The 12,161-nt window shown below is 49.0% G+C and overlaps 1 long non-coding RNA gene across 1 annotated transcript; it reads left to right on the plus strand.

The window, feature by feature from the left end:
- The first annotated feature begins 7,068 nt into the window (after nucleotides 1-7,068).
- On the plus strand, nucleotides 7,069-8,356 carry LOC120102801 (uncharacterized). The gene is made up of 2 exons (XR_005504548.2): nucleotides 7,069-7,218; nucleotides 7,977-8,356. It is a non-coding gene; the product is annotated as an uncharacterized LOC120102801 (long non-coding RNA).
- Nucleotides 8,357-12,161: the final 3,805 nt, after the last annotated feature.

Genomic DNA, 12,161 nt, shown 5'->3' on the forward strand with positions numbered 1-12,161 from the left:
GCTTCCTCTGTCCCTTCACTCTTCATTCTAAACAAACCGACAGCTGTCCCATGGCGCAACCCAGTCCTGAGAGCAGAGAGACGACAGCAGACCCCAAGGCCTCTGTGTCAGACGAATTTTAATACATGTGGGCAATGTATCCTGACCCAGCAGGATCTCCACCTCCTAACTTTCTGAGGTTGGCTGACCTTGTATGTGTGTTCATGGTATGGATGCGCATGTGTCACACTCCAATGCACATGTGAGTCTCTAAGTGTAAGTCACATGTTTACACATCCATGTATATAATACATACACATACATGTACAATGTGTATTATCCATACACACACAAGACATTTGTCCAGATATGTGCAGCACATTGTCTCTCACACACCCTCACTTGTACACACAATCTTCCTCATAGCCTGCTGTTATGTAGCAGTTTCTCCAAATGGAGACAGTCCATCCCGGAGGGAGGCTACTTAGGTTCAGGAAGGCAACAATTCACAAGTCTCAGGAAGTCCATTAAGCTGACCAGATTCAGAAAAGCCCCTTTTTCTTGGGTGATATAAGCAGTAAGGACCGCTGAGGAGAGGAGACTCTCTATCCTGTTCATCTGCCTGTAGGTTGTGCAGAAAGAACACCATTGGTTTCTAGCTTTCCCGAGTGTCACTCATACTGGGGTGGGTTTTTGGTGATGCGGCGTCCCTGAATAATCTACTTCAGTAATCAGCAACAAAATCACTGGGTCACCAAGCTGGACTCTGATGGTGTCACTACTTAAGTCAGTTTTCAGTTTCCTGTCTGGGTGAGTAGACATTTGTTCACATGTCCCCAGGAACAATGTCACAAAACACCTGGACCTCATCTCCTCACACAGACACATCACTTCAAATCCTTCTTGAGTGATAGTAAAATTGTACACCCATCTCATGTCCAATTTTACTATCACTCAAACTCACATATGCACTGATGCACAATTAGACTGCAGCTTGCCCAGCACCACACCTACTCCACACTCACATGCATTCCACATACTCGTACATACAGCTATCCCCCACACATAAGTGCACATTCACAGTCTTTCAGTCTTCCTCTCATTCAGAAACATGAACGAGTCCCTTCGGTTCTCACGTACAGTGCTACACACACTCCAGCCTCTCTCACCCACACACACTGCAGATGCTCTAAGGCTCTCTCTAGTCTCTCACTCACACCCACAAATAGCCACAGGTACTTCACATACCCAACCACTTATGCCTTCCCGTATTCCTTCTTGTGCTTACATCTTCTCTCTCTCTCTCTCTCTCTCTCTCTCTCTCTCTCTCTCTCTCTCTCTCTCTCTCACACACACACACACACACACACACACACGTTCTTTCTCTGTCTTTCCGTATCTGTCTCTCTCTGTCTCTCCTTTTCTCTCCCTGTCTATGTGTCTTTCTTTCTCTGTCTCTGTCTCTCTTTGTCTCTGTCTCTCTCTACCTCTTTCTCTGTGTCTGTGTGTCTCTCTCTTTCTATGTCTCTGTCTCTTTCTATCTCTCCCTGTCTCTGTCTCTCTGTCTCTCTCTGTCTCTCTGTCTCTCTCTGTCTCTGTCTCTGTCTCTCTCTGTCTCTGTCTCTCTCTCTCTCACACACACACACACACACACACTTTAGAGTAGAAAGGTGGTAGATGTGGGCTTAAGTCTGGGGTTCCTTCATACAGGGAAAGGATCCCAGACTAGATATGAGGCATAGAGGGCCTTTGTCTGTGGCCTGCATGTAACACAGTGGAATTAGGACTGGAAGCCAGAGTTGAAATGTTCTCCCATATTAGGACCTGACATTCTAGGAAGACAATACTGGGGACAGAAGAGACTTAAGTCCCACTGTGATCTGGGCGCCATCTACATATCTCCTTTACCTCTTTTCTACCCCCTTTCCAGTACTGATATCTGGGTACCACCTATTCATCTCCCCTGCCTTGCCCTCTCCTCCTCTCCCTACCATAATGCTGCTCCCTTCACCACTGCCCAGACAGGGACAAGGGCACCTTGAGCTGGCAAGACACTGAGGTGGTCTAAGGATGACACCCTGCTCACTGCTCCCTGGCCCACCAATCACGGATTGGCAACATGGAAACAGTTCTCCATACATAAATCAAGTACTCAAAGGCAGAGAGAAAGGCAAGGCGGGTTTATTAAAATGACTGCAGGTCCAAACTGACGCCCTCAGGGCCTCTTTTGTAACCCAGCTGCACAAATAGGACTCGTCCAGAGGAAGAGTATTAGTGAAGCTGATATCTCATCAGATCGCGTAACTTACAATGTAACACTTCCTCCGGTCAATTATGTTCCAATGACTGACATCCAATTGGGCATTGCCGTGCCGTTCTGGGGAAGTGCATTCTGAAGGTGTCACAGTCACATTTCCCAGAGGCAGGGGAGTATGTGAAGGCATAGAGGGCCAGACTAGCAGGACGTCCCTACCCTTACTGGCTGCCCTGACCTATTTGGGCTGCAGACAGTCTCATTGTGCTGAGAGCAACCAATCTCCAATGTGATAGCTCCACGAAGAAGCACAAGGAGGGAGAGCCCCAAGTCCATGAGAACTCCCCACTGTGGGCTGCCAGTGTCCCCTCTTGCCTATCAAGCTCCATGCAACTGTGCACCCCTGGACCTCCCAAGCCTTATGTTGACATCCTGTTCTTATCTGCCAGGGACTCAGCTCCTGGGACACGGTATTTTGAAAATGTGTGGGATTTATCAACTGATGGTGAAGTTCTGGGGGAAGGGTCTGTCATGGTTTGACTATGCTTGGCCCAGAGAATGGCACTGTTAGGAAGTGTGGTCTTGTTGGAGTGGGTGTATCACTGAGGGCAAGAGCTTTAAGACCCTCTCCCTAGCTGCCTGGAAGCCAGTATTCTGCTAGCAGCCTTCAGATGAAGATGTAGAACTCTCAGCTCCTCCTGCACCATGCCTGCCTGGATGCTGCCAAGCTCCCACCATGATGACAATGGACTGAACCTCTGAACCTATAAGCCAGCCTCAATTGAAAGTTGTTCTTTATTAGAGTTGCCTTGGTCATGGTGTCTGTTCACAGCAGTAAAACCCTAAGACAGTGTCCAAGAGACAACCCCAGGATGCAAAGGTACGATCTAAACACAGATGCTTCTAGATTGCCAAGTAAAGACAAACTGAGACATAAAGAATCAATTCCCTACTCACTAATCCTGTCCAGTGTTTCCAGGATGCATACACAGAAACCCAAGATCTGCCCTAAAAGATGACCTGTGGGTGTTGGGAGCACCACGCCTGCACACATGAGGAATAAGATTATTGCCTTTGGGCTGCACCAGAGGTGAGGGTCATAGCACACGACTGGCTGGAGTAATCCACAGACTTTATTTACCCAGAGTAGCGAACTTCTGGCACTGACGCCTTTATTGCATCACTTGACTTCGGCCAAGACTCTTCATTGCAACTGTGAGCCTGCTATTTCCTTTTATCGGGGCTGCTGAAATTCCTTTAGCAATCAGAAAACGGACTTTAGCTGTTTCCCGTCTAGAAACTAATTTTTGCAAAAAGCTTTATCCTTAGGATTGGCATCCGTGTCTGGCAGAAAGACCTTGTTCTGCGTGGAAAGTATTCTAGACTTGAAAGGTTCAACCAATAACCATGCAAAGTGCCAAGGGAAACATCCAAAGTTAAGGTACCACAATTGTCTACCTCTGAGGTGGTAGAAAGGGTGAATCTATCTCAATTTCCCCCTAGGTATTTTTGAGGTAACTGTGCTCATAGGAGGGTCATAGCAGGGTCCGTCATGGTTTCCGTCTACACACAACCTTTTTCTGTGTGTATCAGTGTCTCTCTTCCTCTGTAAACGTTTGTCTGTGTGTCCAATTATCTACTTTTTATAAGATGTTGAAGAAGACATTCTGAACTTCATTAAAGCATTGAGGAAGTTTTAAGAAATGCTGCATAGTGAGGGAGGGAGGGAAGGAGGGAAGGAGAGAGAGGGGGAGGGGGGAGAGTGAGAGAGAGAGAAACAGAGAGAGGAGAGAGACAGAGAGAGGAGAGAGAGAAATAGAGAAATAGAGATAGACAGACACACGGAGAGAGAAATAGAGAGAAATAGAGACACACACACACAGAGAGAGAGAGAGAGAGAGAGAGAGAGAGAGAGAGAGAGAGAGAGAATATAGAGAGAGTACAATAGCAACAATGTATATTTCATCACCCCTTCTAAGGCAGTGGAAGGAATATGGAGATTCAGAGGAAGCCTCAAGTCAAAGCTTCTCCCTACACAGATGTAGTAGGTTCATTCCACCCCTGAGCAAGTTGGAGACTGGCCACGATGGAGCCCTCGTGGGTAAGTCAGAGCTACTAGAGGAAGCTGAGGTCAGAGTCCTGGCCCATGTACCAGCCAGGGGCTTTTTTCTCTACAGGACAACAATCATTCATAAACATGTAGGAAGTATTCAGAGGGTCAGTCTTTGGGAGCTTTTGTGTACCTTGGCATTTGACAATGGTAGGTGGTGGCATCAGGCATGCGGGAGCACCAGCATCAGGCATGTGGGAGCACCAGCAGCTGGCACTCTGGTACCACAGTTTTCCTGCAGGCCGGAAGTGTCGACTCTATATGGGCCATAGATCTTATGTAGTCTGATCCTTAAACCTCAACTTCTCTCTAAGTAACTGATTCTAACCAGCCTAAAAATCTTCTCTCAGGCTCCTCCAGCCTTCTGTGCCTGTGCCTTGGCCTTGGCTCTCTCGGCCCTCTTTCCTTCTCTCCACTTCTGCCACCCTCTCAATCGACTCTGGCTGCCTCTCCTCAGCTGTCACGTGGCCGGCCGGCTGCCTTCCCATTTTTGTAGTTCAGCTCGCTGCCTGCTCAGATGCGGCTGCTATGCTGTCATTCCCCTGTCTCTGTTGTCACTGTTGCTCTCTGTCCTGCTAGAGTCTGGCAAAAGACAACAAAAATACCAAACGAGAAAAGCCTTTCACAGGTCCAATATCAATATCAAGTGAGCAAGAAGAGGAGACCACATCTCAGTGTACATGAGCTTGAACAGCCAGTCAATAGAGCCAGGGAAGGGAGGACTGTTTAGACCTTCTGGCACACCTCTCATGCAAATGAAGTTTTGTGTTTGCACCAATCCCAGCAGCCCCTTTTCTAGCTTACCAGAGGTCCTCCTCTGGTTTATGTACAGAAAGGTTGTCTATCATCTTGAGCTTGGCAAGGCTTGTGGTAGAAAAACACTAGGTCAAACTATTTTAAAAGAGCCCCGGCTGAGGCTTGCTGGGCCTTGGGAGCCAAAGCAGGTACAACAGTGTAGTCTTCTCCAGGCATTTACAGTGTTCAGAACAACCGGTGTTGGCATTGAGGTACAGCGGTTGGCTGTGTGACTGACAGTCTTTTATGCAAGGCAGACAGGGCAGCAAGGATAACCGGCACTTGTCTACTAGAGATTAGAGTTGCCCCTTGCCAATGTCTTTGTATGTATGAGATGAGGATCATCAGGAAGGGTGCTGGCGGTAAAATCCTCGAGGACCTACCCTTAAGACTGAGGACTTAGCAGATTTTGTCCATCCTTAATGCATGTCCAGTGACTGGGGGTCACTTAGCACTTCAAGATCCTTGGAGGGCACAGTTTGACCCCCAACAGTGGGCGTCTTTACAAAATGCAACTCGTTGGGACCATGCTTAAGTTAGGCTCCTGAGGAGCAGACACAGCACTGATCTCCTTCCTGGCTGCCTGGGCAGCCTTTCCTACCTGTGTGCATCCATTCTAGAGGCACAACCCGTCCCATTCCCATCCCGGGCTCTTTGCAGCTCAGAGTAGAGTCTTCATGGAGGTGTGGCTGAAGCTACCACAGCTATAAGCCATGCTGAGATCCAAGGTCATGACCACCGCTGAGGGAGGGAGGGCCTGGCTAAGCTGGCCTCCCTGTTGCACTGAAGCTGCAGCACTCTCCACAGGTCTGAGCCACCCCTGCCCACTGTCCACCACGGATGTCCTTTAATGGAAGCTAGCGGCCATGATGAAGCCCTGATTCCTGCCTGCCTGACTGTCCAGCTGCAGTGCTACTACCCTTAAGAGTTTTCCATTGCCCAAGGGCAATTTATCTGAACTAGAAAATGCCTCAGCCACTCGAAGGCTGTGAGCAGAGGCTTCCAGTGTTTACTTGACTTCCACTGTTCCCAGAGGATGTCATTGCCGTGGCTGAGGGTAGTGACCAAGCTTGCTTCTCTGGTGGACAATTTCCCCATAATCCAACCCCAGGAGCGACTCCAAATTGCTTTAAATTGAGGGAGAGAAATATCTCTCTGTTTCTGCCTTTGAGTCAGGGGAGGAAGAAGTTTGACTCTAAAGGACTTTCCTGTAAATGCCCTTGGGGAACTGTGCCGGAAAGGCTAGTATAGCAATCTTTTGTAAACACACACACACACACACACACACACACACACACACACACACACCAAAAACAAAAACAAAACAACAAAAAACAAAAACAATAAAACAGTCAGTGAACGTAGCTGAGGTGGTGCTGGAGGAGGACAGAGGTCATTCTATGAACTCCTTTTCAAATGTGTTATTTCAGTCAGGCTTGGCAGCACACACCTGCTGTCTCTGCTCTAGGGGAGATAGAGGTAAGCCAATCAGAAGTGCGAAGCCAGCCTGGGCTACGATACCAAGTTTGAGGCCAGCTTGGGCTTACATGAGACCCTGTCTGAAAACATACCAACAATAAAACGAAAGTGTTTTGTTTTTTATTTTTCCTTAACCGTGAAGCACAGTGATCCCACTCTGTGGTAATCTTGGGAGGGAAGAACTTGGGGCTATCTTAAAAATATGCTCCGCATGTTTGCCCTGACTGGTTTCCATGGGAACCTGAGGAGAATCTCCATGAGCCTCGGGAGTGTGTATTTTTATATTAACTGTGCATATCACAAACAAAGAAAAACAGGGAGGTGGGTGGAGAGTAGGTAGCTCAACAGCCCTTGCCTTTGGCTTCAGGACCGCACAACGTGTGCTCTGATTGGAGGGGGAGGCGCCAAGGCTCGCCTACGGGAGACGACGCCTGCTGGGTTCTCTCATTTAGAGTAGGGCTCTGAGTGAAGGGCACGGGGGTGGGGGAGGGCGCTTTGGGGACTCTTATTTTGTACAGTAAGCCAGATCCTGGTCCACCACTGTGCTTTCCTACTGGGATCTGCCAAAGGCCGTCAGTCCCGTAAGGAGAGATGGTCACAGGTAAGCTTTCCCACTCCTCTAGATGCCAACGTCACCCCAGGTCTTTCCTGGTTTGATGCCCCAGCTCTAGTTCCTGCAGAGCCCTGGGAGACGGACCTCCATGTTCTCCCAAGTACCAGCCTTGACTTCCCCAGCTATAGACTAATTTGGCATTGATTGTAAGCCAGCCAAACCCTTCCTGCCCTGGTGCTAGTGAACGGTCACCCAGTAGGACATCTTGGTCCCTGCAACCACTGTTGCCTCACCTGGTCCACAGACTCCTCGCAAGTTTAAATGTAGGCCAGTTTCCGGTGAGAAGGAACGAGAGAGCTCGCTCGGGTGAGGAGGGATGGGTGTGAGTGATGCAGATTCATTTACGTGTTTTGAAGCCTCCCCCGTGTTGCGGGGAGGAGGGAAACAGATCACCGCCATTACAATAAAAACAGCGACACCGGGAGTAAACAGGAGTGGGATGTTTTCAGGTCACATCCCCTCCCCACCCAAAATAGACCTATTTTAAAAATAATATGTGAGCCAAACAGCAACAGGAAGTCGATGAGGCTAAATGTGAACACCTGCTTTTTCCCCCACATGAGGAACTAAAATAAACCCACTGTAATGAAAACCAAGCGCGCGCACACACACACACACACACACACACACACACACACACACACACACACACACACACAATGATTACCTCATTAATTGAATCCCCACCTGATTAGCTCTGCCTGGGAAATGTCTCTCTCATGCCTTTGTTACTGATTGATTGACAGGGGGAGACATCCTGCTGACCTGTCAGCCTCAAAGCAGCGGGAAGTATCCCGAGCTCTTCTTTCGGAGGAAGCCTGACTCCACTCCCAGCTCGCCAGGAATCAAGTGGCTTCAGCCTCTAGCTCCCAACCCGCCTCACTCTGACCCTGGAGAAGGGAATGGCTGAGTGTGGGACCAGCAGTTGGACCCTGAGTGACTATCCGGTTGTTGGGATAGCAGAAGCCATGAGCAGGGCTTGCTGTCTAGCCTCACCTTGCTGTCTCCCAAGGGCAGCTAGGACCCTCTGTGTTTGCGTTCCCTTCCTCATCCATATCCGGCTCTTATTCAGTGGCTAATACAAAGCAAACACTTAATAAACGCGTGCTAAGTCAATGTTGACGGAGCGGAAAGGCGTCATCGGCTAAACATCGCGCTGGTTTCTACTGCTGCAGTGTGGGCGTGGGGTGGGGTTGGGGGTATAAAAGTCAACACGTGGCCATGTTAGTGCGGTCTGTGGACTCCAGGGAAAACCTCAGTTCCTTGCTTCTTCGAGAGGCCTCTCGCAGTGTTGGCTGGTGCACTCTGTCGTTGAAAGCATTGCCAGCCAGTCTCTTCCGCTTCACCCAAGTCTCTTCCGCTTCACCCAAGTCTCTTCCGCTTCACCCGAGTCTATTCCACTTCACCGAAGATTACTCTGGACCTACCTCAGAACACAGGCTCAGTCTAGCCACATGGTTCTGGGGACCGTCATTCTACAGAACAAGTAAAAATGAAGCAAAATCGAATGGTTGGCACTTTCTTCTCTCTCTTTCCTTCCTTCCTTCCTTCCTTCCTTCCTTCCTTCCTTCCTTCCTTCTTCCTTCCTTTCTTTGTTTTTAAAGAAGAAGGTTCGTGCTTTGTGGAAAGGAAGTCTTAATTGTTGTGTCCGTGGAGCTGAGAGGGGAGGGCAGGCCTCGTGGCTGATTGAGTATCTGTGGAGATCTGTAGTCTATGCTTTCTTACCAAGATGTGTGAAGACTAAAGCAGAAAGGATGGGAATATAGGATCACTTCCCTGTGCTTCCGCTGAAAACAATGACCAGCACGGAAATGCCACCCAGGAGCACAGGGGTGGGGGGTGGGGGGTTGGGTTGGGAGTGACTGGGGGGTGAGAGATACGGGGCTGGGGGTGGAAGGTGGGGGGTGGAGGGGTAGGGGGGCAGCGTCCACTCTGCAGGGGAGGGGGTCTCTTGAGAACCCCTGTGGAGGTTAATTGCAATCTTGCCTTGAAGAGAGGGAAAGAGGAAATGTATGTTCAAATAATTGAGCAAGGTGGTCAAGATTTGTGGAGGAAGATGGAGGCAGGGGCTGGCGGAGGAGGAGAGGGTCTGCAGGCAGGGATGGGAATTCTTTGCAGCCACTGCTGAAGTAAAGAGGCTGCAACACGCCCAAGCAAAAGAATCAAGTCGGTCTACTCCATAGAGACGTGGCTATTGGTAGTCCTCTGCGCTTCGCAGTATATACAGAAGCAGCAGAGGTACCCATCAATGGGTGAGTGGGTAAGGGAAATGTAGGATGACGTCACAGGTGAGGCAGGTACAAGATAGAACGAGGCCTGTCATTGGACGAGAAGGAAGGATGGGTGGGAGAAAAGTTTGAAGGAAGAGGAGGAGACAAGAATGGAAGAGGAGGAGGGGGAGAGTAGCCCTGGACAGCATGGAAGCTGATGTTAAGATTCACGCTGTACCTTTACAGGTTGTTATGAATGTTCTTAAAGGATGGATGTGTACAGGGCTTTGTATGTTTAGGTGGTCAATTATATCTTATAAATTGGATCAAAGTTATTGTGTTGCGTGTTCTTTCATGTAGCGATTTAAGTGAAAGAAAGTGTGCGGCTAGAGACACTGAGCGGCCGTGGACTTGGGATGTGTGTTTCTGTCATGGAAACCTTCCTTGGGAACTAGATAGGTAGAGAGATGGCTGCCAGACTCAGAGAGAGGCCTTCGGCAGTGTGATACGGGATGGAGCAAAAACGAGTGAGAGGCTTTGCTGACTGAGAATTAAGATATCTAGCAGATATCTTGGGGCACTGAGGTGCTGGATCTAGTGGGGGATAAAAGACTTTTATTTATTTATTTATTTTATATTTTTACAACAGAAACAAGGCTGAGCACAAATGTTCCCACTGAAGTCAGAGCCCTTCCGCCACGAATGTGAATCCCCATAGCCAGGCTCGAAGTCACCAGGCTTGCACTCAGATGAGCACACTGAGATGGACAGGAGGGGATAGACGTGTGATTGAGCTCAGGATATGCCTCATCAGGTAGAGTTCATGAGTCCCTGGGTTCAATCCCCAGGTGGTACATGCCTGTCATCCAGCACTCAGGAGATGGACGCAGGAGGATCTAAGGTCATCCATGGCTGTACAGTGAGTTTAAGGCCAGCCTGGTCTACATGATACCCTCTCTCAACGTGAAGAACTAGGTAATAAATACATTTTAAAGTAATTAATTTTGAAAAAAAAGTGCGTGAAGTTTTAAGGGCTGGAGGGAATGGCTCAGTGGTTAAGAGCACTGACTGCTCTTCCACAGGTCCTGAGTTCAATTCCCAGCAACCACATGGTGGCTCACAACCACCCATAATGGAATCTGATGCCCTCTTCTGGTGTGTCTGAAGAGAGCAACAGTGTACTCACATACGTAAAATAAATAAATCTTTTTTTAAAAGAAATTTTAAGGATGAAGAGAAGGGGTCCAATTGGGGGCGCCCTCCCACATTCCGTTACCAGCCTTCCCGTCGTCACCCTTTACATTCCCAGATGATGGCCACATAAAATTGTCTTCTTGGCTAGCTCCTTGGAAGTCACTGCCCCCTCAAAAGAATATAAATTGGTCAGGACAAATAACTCCTCCAGAATTTTCTCCACAGACCTCTTCCAAGACAGTTCAAACCACCTCATGAAGGTCAAAAATCCACTGCCCAATGGATGAAGGTGGGATTTCTGAGTTTCCTTTCACACCAGACTCCGTTGCCTCCCGATGTGGCGTGGACGTTCCCTGGTGGCCGCACACTGTGTGGGTATGTATCTCATCAGTGTGAGCCTCCCTGCTTCCTTCCTAGCTCATGGGAGGCATGCACTGAAAGAAAACATCTTTTATTGCCTCTTGTTCTAAAAGCACCATGGGGAGCATTTTCCGGGGGGCTTAAAACACAAACATTTTTACAGATTCTGTGCTGTTGGAATCTAGACTGTTTGGATTCGAGTAGATGGGAAAACTGATGTCTAAACGACATGCTTCAGTAATTGCTTACATCTTCCAGGCGGTGGGGATTTCAGCTCTCTTCCTGGTAAGACGCGACACCCTCAACAATTCAATCTCTTTCCGAAGATGTGCTGGCCACATGCCAGGAAAGTCGGTCCAGCACCAAGCTCAGCTGTTGTACTCCACAGCCTCGTGGGGAACTGGACAGTTGGCAGAGGCCATTAACACCAGCTGAGGTCCACTCCACTGTGGACCGGCCTGTCTGTGAAACTGGTGAATTTTGGTTTCAGGAGAGGTACATACACACACACACACACACACACACACACACACACACACACACGGCTGCACATGCACAAGTGTTCACAAGCGTAGGGCCATCTAAATGATCTGGGGCACAGGAAGCCAGGATCACTACCACTGTCTCCAAGTTTTCCCATCCTCAGCAGCAGCTGATGCTTTAACTGGAAGACAGGAAGTCATACATTGTTGTTCTCAAGTCAATGGAGCCCATGTCTGCTCTGGCTTCTTATAGTGCCCTACTAGGAAAGATAGTACCACCAACCTACTCAAAGTCAACCGTTTCGTCTCCTTTTGAAGCATTTGCTCGTGCTCTGCCAAGCTAGAGTGGGTGTGGGGTGTCTCTGCTTTCCTTAGGATGCTGCACACAGCCCAGTGCCAGCCCTCTAGACACAGACCATGAGCCCAGCCATGTGCTTCTGTGGCGTGGGGATCAGATAGGCACTGTGTGTGCTCTGGCCCCTCAGCGCTGGAAGGCTCCCTCTATCCACCTTCAGAAGGAAGACACTCATAGCCCTCCAGAATGCATGGCTAGAGAAACAAAGTTTGCTTCATCAGTCACCCACACCAGAATGCCTGCCGTGAGGAGGCCCGGAGGGAGTGAGGCTGAACTCCCAGGCAAGTTTGCATCTCGGTTCAGATGACTCTAGTAGAGCAACTGCCAATT

The sequence above is a fragment of the Rattus norvegicus genome, chromosome 5 (assembly GCF_036323735.1).
Source record: "Rattus norvegicus strain BN/NHsdMcwi chromosome 5, GRCr8, whole genome shotgun sequence".
Lineage (NCBI taxonomy): Eukaryota > Metazoa > Chordata > Mammalia > Rodentia > Muridae > Rattus > Rattus norvegicus.